The following is a 13,230-nucleotide window of genomic DNA, read 5'->3' as shown; positions in this document are numbered from 1 at the left end:
CAAGGCATGGGGTTGCATCCGTGACCATCTTGGCTAATAGTCATTGATGGACCTTTCTTTCATGAACTTATCTAATTCTTTTTTGAACCCAGTTATACTTTTGGCCTTCACAGCATTCCCTGGCAACGAGTTCCACAAGATTAACTGTCTTGTGTGAAGAACTATTTCCTTATGTTAGTTTTAAACCTCCCATCTATTAATTTCATTGGGTGACCCTGGCTTGTGTTATGTGAAGAGGTAAATAACACTTCCTTGTTCAATTTCTCCATACCATTCATGATTTTATAGACCTCTGTAATTCCCTCCCCCCCGTCATTTTTTTCCTAGCTGAATAGTCCCAGTCTTTTTAATCTGTCTTCATATGGAATCTGTTCCATACCCTTAATCATTTTCATTGCCCTTTTCTGTATTTTTTCCAGTTCTAATACACCTTTTTTGAGATGGGGTGATCAGAACTGCATGCAGTATTCCAGGTGTGGGCATACCAATGATTTATATAATGGTACTGTGCTATTTTCTGTCTTCTTATCTATCCCTTTCCTAGTGGTTCTTAACATTCTGTTAACTTTTTTGACTGCTACTGCACACTGAGCAGATGTTTTCGGAGAACTATCCATGATGACTCCAAGATCTCTTTCTTGTGTGGTAACAGCTAATTTAGATCCCATCATTTTGTACATATAGTTGGGATTATGTTTTCCAATGTGCATTACTTTGTATTTATCAACATTTAATTTCATCTGCCATTTTGTCACCCAGCTTTGGGAAGATCTCTTTGTAATTCTGCAGTTTGCTTCGGACTTAACTATCCTAAGTAATTTTGTGTCACCTGTGAACTTTCCACCTCGCTGTTTACCCCTTTTTCCAGATCATTTATGAATATGTTGAACAGAACTGGTCCTAGCACGGATCTTTGGGGGACCCTGCTATTTAGCTCACTCCACTGTGAAAACTGTTTATTCCTACCTTTTGTTTCCTATCTTTTAACCAGTTACTGATCCATTAGAGGACTGGTTCCCTCTTATAGCCTGACACCTTACTTTGCTTAAGAGCCTTTGGTAAAGACTGGAAGGTAAATAATTTGGCTTTGCATACACAGACCTTGTCTACACTACAGTTTACTTTAGTATAATTTGTGTTGTGCACAGGTGTGAATAATCCACACCTCTGAGCAAAAAAAGTTTATACTGACCTAAGTGCCGGTGTAGATAGCACTATGTCAGCAGCAGAGCTTCTCCTGCCAACAAAGCTACCGCCTCTCACAGAGGCAGGAGCGATTAAGCTGACGGAAGAACTCTCTCCCGTTGGCTTAGAGCGTCTCCACCACAAACACTACATTGGTGCAACTGTGCTGCTGTAAGTGCTGTAGTGTAGATGTCGGCTGAGTCAACCCTTAATTTTAGTGTTCAAGTTTACCAATAGTTGTCTCCTTGGATCCCTCTGCAATATTGAAAAGCATTCTGCAAAGATACACTAGATTTTTCTCCTCTGTTAGCCGCTTCCTCCTTTTTATTATGGTGGTGTTGGTAACAACTCCGTAACTGAATGTTGCATTGAGATTTCCAAGTAAAACAGGACTAAAATCCCTGTTTTATACCTTTTATTGATAGAATACATTCTTCTATATTGCCACATTAACTCTTTATGGGACAACTAGATTTTCTGTAACTCTTTCAATAAACCTACTTTCTCAGAGGCTGGAATGGAACTGGTCTAGTGTGTCAGTTCAGCAGTGTACTTAAAATCTTCCATGAAATAGTTTTCATGATTCCTAAACAAACAAACAAACTGCCTTTCCTGAAGTAGTGTTAAAGCTGGCAGGAGAGGGAATGAACACTTCTTAATTTATACAGCTGTGCTTTTCTTGGTTTCTCTAAACACACCCTTTCCAAAACTCCAACTCATTATTTATTATACTTGTGAGGCTCAGCTGTAGCAGCAAGATTGAATTCCAGAGGGAGGACCTGTCATTTCAGATACCCTTCCCCAGCTCCTATGAGCTCTCTTCTTGAGACAGCCAACAAAATTCTGCCAACAGTAAATGTAATGAGATGGAGAGAGTGAGACTATTTCTGAGGTAACCGGGACCCTGGCCACTTGAAGCTTTACAGACGTAGAAACTAATATAGTGAATTTCACATGACAGTGAACTGGAAGCTAGTGCAGTGTAATATGCTTTCACCTGTCTGCCCTCCTTAGAAATGGGAAAAGTTTCATTCTGCTTTAGTGAGCCAATGGGATGATTGTGAGCTTACGTTGAGAATTGCCTATATGAATCCCCATTCTTGGGAGTGAGTGTTCTGGTGAACATCACCTAAGAAGAGGGATCCATACAAGCAATCATCTAAAAGAACTAGAGCGGCTAGTGAAGAAACCTTTGTTTCCTCCTGTTGCGAGCTGTATTATAGCCTTTGTATGACAAAAATATTGCTTGTAATATTAAACTGTAACAGTTAGTCTTTGACATTAGGATTTTCTTCTAAAGGAATGTGTGGGAGTTGCTTGGTTAGGAAATACATTGTAGGACAATATCTCTGTGCTCATGAACACTAATCAGAGTGTTTACAACCCTCCCTTTTGTATTTTCTACTGAATAGACACACACAAATTCATGTGGGGGACCCTTACGTTACCACAGAAAGTTGCACAAAGAATCCATTCTGTAAAGATCAAGGAGTACTGAATCTCAAGTGAATAAATGAAGCAGGTGGCAAACTGCCACAGTATTAATGTGTCCAATAGCTTTAGGATTATGCTTGAAGGCTGTGGAAATGAGTCAGAGCACTACTTACGGAAACAAATTCCCTTGTTGATTAGACTCCTGAAAGAGATTCAAGATATGCAGGTGTTTAATGTATCCAGAAACTCACATTTCAAAGGAGGCAGAGTACAAAAATGTATTTAGGGGACATACAAAGTAGGCACTGAGATGGAAGATGCATTTCCTGGCACCGATCACATGCTCAACCAACAGCCAAATTATTTCTCCATTCTCTAGTATTCTATGGAAGGGCAAAGACTAATCAAAAAAGATGCTAGACGACTCCTTGGCAAATGCGGATGTCATAATATATTGCTGTTTTGTGATATAGGTATATCACTGGTAACCATGAAGCTTTGTTCTAATTTTATTCCAAAAGCAAAGTGAATGTGCAGATCTAGAGAGCTGTCTTGATCCTTATGGTTTTATCAATGCTTCTTAAAGAATGCTTGGGTTTTCTACTCTTGCAACATTTTTAAGGAGAATATAACATGACTTAGTTATATTCTAATTGAATTATGGCAAATGCTAGTTTTTTTTGTATTTAAAAAAAACCTGTTCGGAAGAGCAAATGTGCTGCTGAGTTTCTAGGTGCAGGCCTGTTCAGTATGGGTTTAGTAAATGCCACATAACAATTTCCCTCTTTACCTAACAACTGCTGTTTTCTCCAGCTTTTCTTTGTTGGGAATAGACTCATGGTTCGGCATTGGGGTGGGAAGAGTCAGTGAAGGCAAAAATTCTCTGTAGCAATATTCTACATCATCCTTACCACAGGACTACCCAGCTGCATGAGGCTCTCCTCACACCTACTACTACGCTAGCAGGAGGAAGAAGTGAGACCCACAGTATTTCTCTTTATATGGAATTGCCCACAGTATTTCAAAGTGAGATTTTCTAGCAGATAAGCTCCTCTAACTGCATTGTATAATTGTGTTAAGAGAATGGAAGCAGTCCACCACAGTAAGATGAACACACTCGCATGAGTCCTCCACTGGGATGGCAACTACTGCAAATCTATAAAAACGGTTGTGATGCACAGACTAAAAATGTAACTGTGTGTTGTGGTTGATAGTGTTGAAAGATAACATCCACTTTTTGAGGAACACTGAGAACTTTAGAGAATTTTAAAAGTACAGTGACCTCCATACAAGGAAGATGCTGAGAATGTGGTGGAGTTTCCTCTGTGAGCAAGATCAGGCAAGGAGTAAGAACTGTGCTTCCTTGCCCCAGCAGGAGGAAAGCTCTGACACTCCAGAAGGGGACTAGGCAAAAGATACCTGTTGCTGCTCTCAAACTTCTCCCCTCGTCAGTAGAAAAAAGAGGTCTTGGCTCCTGTATCAGAAGGAATCTACATGTGCAGTGAACGGAAGAGAGACTTAGCACTGTGTGTATCCGATGCCTACAGTGGGTAAACTGAAAAGCCTAAGATTTTTCTTCCTAACACCCACATTTACTTCTTCCATTTGAAAACAAAACAAAAACATCACATTTCCATTTATTTACAGATCACAAACATCTATTATAAACTTTTTTTAGATCTGCAATATTGCTTCATTAAGTAATTATTTCTTACTCAGTGTACAATTACTTACTGCACTAAATGTCAGTTGCCAGGAAAAAAATTAGTATCAAAGGAAAAAAGCTTACATAGTATTCTGGATATTTCCAACGTGCCTGTCCAATAATGGGAGAACCAGCTACCACTTTTCAGTCAATCAAAAACACAGATTCTACCAACTCCAAAATAAGATTTACCGATTAAGTAGAAAGGGTGTACAAAACACTGGAATATGGAATTATTAACCTTTTTAACAGAACCTCGGTTAGCTAGGGCTCTGCTGTATGTTAACATTTAATATTTACTGTGCTATATGGAAGCGAGGTAGCAATTCTACAGTTAAGATTGTAAGTAACTTTCCATTGTAAACTTAATTACAACCCCCCCCCCCACTTTAAGACATGCACGCATGCAAAAAGAATTTTTTTAAAGGTCTGGTTTCTAGCTAAAGGGGAATTTCTGGCAAAGTTGGAGAATTGGACAAGAAGTTTTTGTGATATGAAACTCTGAAAAATGAGGACTTCAATTTTTTGAATAGTCTTCTAATTTTAGTTTTCTAAATCCCAAACTCAAAAATAGTCTCAAGGTGATTATTTTTCTAACTTTCAAAAGCCTTGATTACCACTAGTTCATAGGATTATATCTGCTTCAGTCTGGGGCTAGCGTTAGGAATTTTTTCCTAGGGGCCTCTGGACACCTTGTGAAGTTTGCCATTGTTCTGCAAAGATTGTAAGAGGTCTGGCTGTATAGGAGGCTGTAGGCTCTGCCAGCCAAATCATTCATGTTCAAGAAAGATAAAAACTCCACTAGCATGTCCTGTTGTGGTGCACATTTCACCTCAAATAATTAAATTATAGCAACAGAGACTTGCAGAACATATGAACTACTTACAGTTTTAAACCATCAGTGGGCCAGTTCATCCCATCCTGCACTCAGATGCAAGATGGGGCCCTCTGGAAGAGGAAAATCTATGAGAGGATCACTTTGTGGAGACCCTCCTACCTCTCCAATTCTCCACCAATGCTACTCCCTCCCTCTTTGAAAAAGGCTGCAAGACCCACTCCCAAACCTACCTGATCCTTCTAGCAGACCACCCAGAATCTTTCATATAGACCTCAGCTCACATGGGGGGCAGCGGGTAGGGAGAGGGGCTCAGATGCAGCCAGAAAGACAAACCTCCTCTAGAACCTGGCTCACATGATGGGGGTAAGGAATTATCACACCTCTGTAGATGGGAGGGGAATGAGAGGATGGATGACAGCCTGGTACTCCTGTCTCCTCCTTAGTGTCGCACCCCTTCCCTCCTCATCACTTGATCCCTCCCCTCCCAGCGAGCATTTGCCCGTGTAGGTTATTTTCTTTTCAAAGCAAGTTTCAGCGCCATCTGACCATTCTGCGGCAGTCCCATCACCTTTCCCGAAATACACACACCCCTTTGACAGAGGCAGATGGCAGCAAGATAGGCCGCCCCCTTGTGTTGTGTCCGTTTGCTGCCCTGGCCGCACAGCGCCTGGGGCTCAGAGGCAATGACCGCCACACGAGCCCGGGGCAGCCCTACGCGTAGCTGTGCGGCGAGGTAGCGCCTCTCCCTCTGCACAAGCTCAGCGGCGGAGCCATTTGCCCCGAGACCCGCCTGGCGCGCACCGAGCCGGAGAAGCAGCTTGGCCAGATCACATTTGTATTTGAACCCCGAACCCCCCGGCAAGGGGCTGAGCTGCCAGGGCCGGTGCAGGGACCCTGCTTTGATCGCTGCCTTTGCGCACACACGTATTGCCGGTGTAACGCGTCCCCTGTGAGACACGTTATTGTATTGCGGGGGCTGCGCCCCTGGGCCCCCCTTGGCCCTGGATTTGGGTCACTGGCCCTCCCAGCCCCCCGCCCCACACATTCCCAGGACCCAGCCACTCGGGGTAGCCGCACAGATGTCAGCGCGCCGGGAGCAGCCAACCTCCAAACAGAAAGCGGGGCTGGGAGACTCGCTCTTAGTCAGCCACCCACCCCGGCTTCCGTGCGCAGCTGGCACCGGCCCTGCCTGGGCACCGTGTCCAGAGAAAAGCCCGGCGGGGCGGCCGGGGGCTGCTAAGGCGGGGCAGGGGCAGGCGGCGGACGCGGGCAGAGCGCGAGGCGTTCCACCCTCCGACATCCAACCGCCTCCCGTCCCGGCCTCTACTTCAACTGATGGAACTACAATTCCCAGCATGCCCCACGCGGGAGGAGACATAACCGCCACCCGCAGTGCGCAAGCGCTCTGTCGTCTCTCCGGCGCGTACTCGCCGACAATACGCATGCGCCCCCCACCCCCGGTTTGCGAGGCGCATGCGCAGCTCCATCCCGCCTCTTGCGCCTGCCTTTGCTATGCGTATGCGCACTCTCCCCTTACCGCTGCCGGGGATAGACGGGGGAAAGCTGCTGGCGGCGCATGCGCGTTGGTAGGCTCGCTCTATTCACGAATCCCCCGTCCTTGTAAACGGGCGGCGGAGGCGGAATGGGGCGCGAGGCGGCGTGCGCGTGAGGCCGAGGCGGAGCCGAGCCGAGCTGCTCTGCAGGCAAGCGGAAACCCGGGGTCAGTTCTGGGGTCGCGTGTGTGGGGGTCCCCGCCCCCATTTCCTAGTGTGGGGTGACGGAGGGGAGTGACTTCCGGGCGGGGGGTTAGAGTGCGGCCCCCGGGGGGAGGGACAGTGCCAGAGATTCCCCCCTAGGGATCCTCTCCTCCTCTCCCCTCCCCCCAGCGCCCGGGCAGTGCCAGGGACCCTCCCCCACCCAGCGCCCTCCCTAGAGAGGTGTTTACACCGGGGACCACCACCACCTCCTCGAGGCTGCTGCTGCCCGTGGTGTCTCCAGGGCAGGGGTGTGGCAGAGCCCCGCGTCCCAGCACCTCCTCACAGTGACAGGGGCTCTGTGTGTGCCAGCATCTCCCATTACCCCAGCCCGGTGCCCTCAGGGATTTGGGGGGGGACGACACCTAGCTTTTGCACCTGCTGTCCTCTCCCAGGGTGAGCATCGTACCTCCCAGTGTCGGATACCAAGCTCCCTGCACCCCACGTACTCCCAAATGGTTGTATGCTGTGAAACACACATGATATTCTGTGCTGCTCATATAACACCAATGGGGAGGACTGTAGTGCTACATGTTACTGTCCTGTCTTTTTCATCCACTTTCCCCTTTATTTCCTTGAAGTGGAAATCACTCCTAAAAGAAACAAAACTGCCATCATGCTCTTCATATTGTATATGGTGTGTTTGGAAAGTACCTAGTATGCCCTGCACAGTACCAGCAACTAATAGTAATTTGTTGTTACAGCTGTGCATGGTTTCTATGTAAGTAAAAAGGTAGACCCTGTCCCAAAGTGTTTGTTATCCATTAAAGCAAAATGCAATGAAAGGGGTAACAGAACATAGTGGGAACGTGTGTTAGGTCAAAGAACATCTTGTTCTGGGAACACTGAGGTTTGTAGTCATTCTGAGGAGTTCCACAGTCCTGGGTAATTTGCTTAGAAAGCTCTGCCTCCTGCACAAATCAGCCTCTTTTTTTTTTCTTTTTTCTTTTGAGATTGACGAATTCCATTGTTGCAGCGGAACAGAGTGGACTCACTCACATAGAGTGCAGATAATGATCAATCATATGTAGCACCTTTCATCCCGAACGCTCTTGATCCACTTCAAACAATATACGTTCAGCATCACTAAAATGCATCTGCCAATAAGCTTGAAGGTAGCAGTCAGGTGGCATGTTGTATGATGTAGAAAAACAAGGAGGAGAAATTATTAGAGCATTGGGGGTCAATCTCTACTCTTACAAAAATGTTATGGGATCTTAATAATCATACAGGTGTGGATACAGCCTTTATTGCATGATGCAGTTCAACTTTTTTAATGTTTATATTGACTTCTAGTGTAGTAGTAATATATAAATTGGTATTATTTAGTATTTGTAGTGCTTAGGGGCCAGAGTTATAGACCAGGACCTCATTGTGCTGGGTGCTGTACAGACACATAACAAAAAGACAGTTTCTGCTCCAGGGGGCTTACAGTCCAAGTATGAGACAAGAGACGACAGATGGATATAGACAGATGGGGGAGTACAAGTAAACAATGAGACAGTATTGGTCAGCATGGTAGGCAGTGGTCTGTGCACACTAGCAGCCTAACCATTATCATGTTTTCTGTAAGCATCACAGCAAAAGGGAGGGATTCTGAGGAGGGATTTGAAGGTGGATAGTGAGGTAGCTTTGCAGATGTTTAGAGGGAGTGCCTTCCAAGTGTTTGGGGCAGCATGAGAGAAATAGTATACTGGAAAAAACACACATTTCAGATATTTGGGTCCAAAAGTATCACAACTTAGTGTGGATCTGGGTTCGGTTTCCAGTTTTGCCAAAGGCTTCCTGTGTTGCCTGAGAAAGTAACTTAATCTTTCTTTGCCACAGTTCTCCATCTGTAAAATGGGAATAATAAAACTTCCTTTCTCCTACCCGTTGACTTGTCTATTTAGATTGTAAGATTTTTGAACTTGGCTTGCTCTACACACAGTTTTTGTATACTAGTATAATTTTCAGCTAAGGATATGATATTATGTTTTTTAAACAAATGGTTAAAATAGTATGCCCCCTAATGTGGACCTTTTTCTTGGTATAAAGATGCCTTCTATCATTGTAACTTATTCCCCTTCCTGTATGGGAATAGCTAAACTGATGTAAAGCACCTTTATATTGAAATAATTGGGTCCACACTAGATGGGTTATACTACTCTCACTGTACCAATGTAGTTAAAGCAGTACAACTTTTGTGTGTAAAATCCGTGTGTGTGTGTGTGTGTGTGTGTGTGTGTGCTGCATCTAGCACATTGGGACTCTATCAGTTGGGGCTTGTAGGCACTACACTAATACAACTCTAATTTTTATTATATATTATTTGTATTGCTCTTAGCAAAAGTTTAATGGTAGTCTGCCAAATAAAAATACTTGATAGGCTAAGTAGATCAATATTTAAGATATTACTGCCTCAAAATAATCTATTGTGTACCCTTTTTTCTCATTCCATAAAATCTGGCAACATGTAACCAGTGTCAGCAGAAAGGAACACTGGGAATGGAATGCTGTTGTATGACAGTAAAGGGGCTCAAGCAAACACACACAGTTAGCTTAATGCACTTGAGTAGTCTCATTGAAATCAGTGAGACTACTCTCATGTAAGTATTTACAATATTTGGGAGCTTAGTTTTCCCTTTTGTGTGCATGTTTTTCACGTTGTAAAAGGGTCGAAAGAAATTTTAAACATAAAAAATGTGACTGAAAAACCACAAATTGGATGAGGACCAAGGGAAGTCTTTGCCTTTCCGGCTCCATATTCACTACAGTAGAATCTCAGAGTTACAAACACCTTGGGAATGGAGATGATTCATAACTCTGAACAAAATGTTATGGTTGTTCTTTCAAAAGTTTACAACTGAACATTGACTTAACACAGCTTTGAAACTGGCGTGAGAAGAAAAGTACTGCTTTTTACTATCTTAATTTAAATGAAACAAACACAGAAAGTTTCCTTACCTTGTCAAATCTTTTTTTTAAAAACTTTCCCTTTATTTTTAGTAGTTTATGTTTAATGCAGTAGTTTACTGTATTTGGGTTTTTTTGTTTTTGTTTTTTTGTCTCTGCTGCTGCCTGCTTGTGTACTTCTGATTCCAAATGAGGTGTGTGGTTGACCGGTCAGTTCATAACTCTGGTGTTCGTAACACTGAGGTTCTACAGTAATTCTTTGAGTCTTTCTGTTTTGTTTTTTTAATTTTCATAAAATAGAAATATCAAAAATCTTAGAAAACTGCTCAGTACAGAATAAAATTGGACTTTTTCTTTACCATTTAAATTCTTTGTGACATTGCTGAACAGTCATGACACTGAAGTCATCCGATTGTATCCTGGGACATGTCAGCAGTCTCACAAAAGAAACTTCACTGACTTGGTGGAATAAAGAAGTGATGTATATAGCTTTTAACTGCTTGTTAGTTTTTTTAAAATTCTGCTTCTCCTAAAATGCTGGAACAGCATTGTAAAAGTGGAAAATAACACCCTAATCTTGCCTGCCTAACTGCAGGCTTTGGGGGATTTTTCGAGTCTGCAGGACTTTCTCCAGTGTCTCAGCCAGTGCAACAGCCATGGATACAAAAGATGTGAAAGTGACATTAAATGGAATTGACTTTGTTCAGGCAAGCCACCAAAATGAGTTTTTGATTCCCAGTCATCTAGAGTCTTCTAAAGCTGATGTCCTGTTTTATTAATTTTAATAACACACAGTATTTGGCAATATTTTCAAATAGAAGAGAGACATAGGTGTGTGTTTTAAAAAAAAAAAATGAGGAAAGCCAAGAGGAAAACCTCAAGATTTCCCTTTATAGGCAGGAATGCCATTGACCCACACTAAAGTGATTGATTGCCAATTTAGTGACAGTTAATTTTAAAGTAAGATATTTAGTGGTTCAAAGCAAATGCCAACTTAAATTAGCCTTCAGAATGCACGGTTTTTGTGTAAAGAGGAAATGTCACTAAGCATTTTTTGTGGTTACCTTTTTTATTTGTTTAATTGTCTCGGTCATCTCCTAGTGATCAAATTAATATTTTGGTACTGTAGTTACACTACACTGAATATTCCCATGTGTATATGGACTTGTTTAGGTTAGTGCACAGTGATCACTTCCTGCTTTGAATCAGAGTTTCAACAGGTGTCCAGCTGTTTACATAAAGAGTGAATCCAGCAAGGAGCATGCTAGTCAGCAGAAAGGAACAATGGGGATGGAGTGCAGTCTTATGACAGTAATGGGGCTCAAGCAGAATGAGGAGTGGGTTGGAAAAAATGCAGTATGTGAGAATAATGACACCAACATGGTGCGTTTGAATCAGAACATCAAATGTTGCGTCCATTTTCACAAGAATTAATAACCATAAAGATTCAATTCTATTTAAAAACAGATCTAATTTTTAGAATGCTAGTTATACAATGAATTTATTATAAAAAAAAAAAAAAGACTGATGATGACAAATATCTCTTTAACTAATCCCTAGTAATTGAAGAGATTCTCAGGTCAGTGTCAGATCAAATGTTCAAATTAACTTGATCGTTGGGGTCATCAGTACCTTAAGAATTCCAATTGTACATGTTTGTATTGATCTTGTTGCAGCACTTAAAAAAAAAAAAAAAAGGGGGAGAACCCACTTCCTGTGTGTTACACCGAAAATAAATTGATGTATATTGATCTATTAGGACAAAATACATGGAGTGAAAGACATAATCTCCAAAGGTAAACATTCCAGCAGTGAAGCTCTCCGGTTTTGCTGGTGGCGGTGAATGTTTTTGCTGTGGGTGTTCTGTAAAAAGTTCTTAGTTTCATGTGTAGTGTGTGTTTTCTCTAAATTAGTAAAAATTAACTAGTCTTAACAGAATCGAAAAGACTCGTTAAATAATTATGGCATTATATAATTGCTTAACTGTGGGATTTTAATATGTATAATATATAATTTTGGAATTATAATGTAATTATAACTAAAGAACAATTATGTGACATAAATGCATTCATTGCATTGATAGTAGCGGTGAAGAGAAGAAATAAGTACCCATCTGGTCTGTTTAAATATGGTGAAGTCAGACAGAATGTTTCAGAAATCCAGTGGATTGCTTAAATCTAATGATTTTTACATTTCCTGTTCATTAGCCGTTTTTACCTCTCTAAATTCCATACAAAATGTGCTTCATATTGCTGCTAGTCTCCTCCAAACTAATCTCAACTGAAAAGTTCTTTCACAAGGAGCAAGTGGCGCACTTCTTAAAATGTTTAATCCTGAAATCTGGCTGTACAGTGCTCTCAATTCACATAACTCAAAGACTGCTTGATCATAGGGTTTATTTGGCTTCTTCTCAAGAATGTTCTGAAAATGCTTTACAGAGTTGTTGGAGGAAATATAATACAATTTGTGGGATGAGGGTTAGGAATGGACAGCTGGGTGGAGTTCTTGACTGCAAGCCTAAATGGTTAATGTGACTCTTGAATTGAGTCTTGGATTCAAATCCTAGCTTGTCACATAAGAGGACGAATTTGATGGTCTCACCATAGTCCATAGGAATGTGGAAATGATGCTATATCACAGAAACAGCTCAGAATGTGATAAGATTTGCAGTCTCTTCAGAAAAGTAGCCTAGAAGTGGAATAGCAGGGGATTCGCAGGTCAGAAATGAGGCACACTTTATACCCATCCTGTGTTTGGTTTTAGCTAGTGCTTTTAGTCCTTTACTTTAAAGAACCCAAAAAATTTAACGTTAAAGTGATTTCAATTCAGACTTCAGACACCTCTACAGTCATGGGCGACAGGTATAATAGGCCAGGAGAGGCTTTGCCGCCGCCAACGCAGCCGCTGGACCCCCATTTGCAGGATTTGGCGGCGAAGCTTTGCTTTATTATGCCCCATGCAGGCAGGGCCAGCTCCAGCATTTCTCGGAGAGGACATGCCCCAAGCAAAAAAAAAAAAAAGCCGCGATCGCGATTGGCGGCGGCAATTGTGGGGGAGGGGGGGCGCTCAGAGCTTCGGCCAGCCCAGGGCTCCTCCAGCCAAGTGGGGATTGCTCAGGACTTTGGTTGGCCTGGGCTTCCTGCAGCCAAGGGGGGGCTCTCTGGGTGGGTGGGGGGGCTTGTGGCTCTGGCCACGGGGGGGGAAGAGCAGGGAGTCCCGGGGCTACAGTCGTGGGGAGGGTGCGGGTAGAATGGGCGGAGCTGGGGGCTCCACCCCGCCGCCCATGTCTACAGTATAGTCAAACATATATAATACAGGTCTGGTTTACACACACTTTTTGTATCATAACTGCCAGGGGTGTAATTCTGTTTTATTTTTTGTTTGTTTGTAACTGATAATTATATTGGTACAGTCCCTAG

At 42.8% G+C, this 13,230-nt stretch overlaps 1 protein-coding gene across 1 annotated transcript in view; it reads left to right on the top strand.

Moving 5' to 3' along the window:
* The first annotated feature begins 6,708 nt into the window (after window positions 1–6,708).
* Window positions 6,709–13,230, top strand: part of RALBP1 (ralA binding protein 1) — a 50,241-nt gene continuing 43,719 nt past the window's right edge. The window contains exon 1 of the mRNA XM_024213368.3: window positions 6,709–6,882. The gene's annotated coding sequence lies outside the window, so the exon portion shown is untranslated. The remainder of the gene's footprint in view (window positions 6,883–13,230) is intronic.

This window comes from Terrapene carolina, unplaced genomic scaffold (genome assembly GCF_002925995.2).
Source record: "Terrapene carolina triunguis isolate 2854851 unplaced genomic scaffold, T_m_triunguis-2.0 Scaffold58, whole genome shotgun sequence".
NCBI classification, from domain to species: Eukaryota; Metazoa; Chordata; order Testudines; family Emydidae; genus Terrapene; species Terrapene triunguis.
This window is presented reverse-complemented; position numbering and strand designations above follow the sequence as displayed.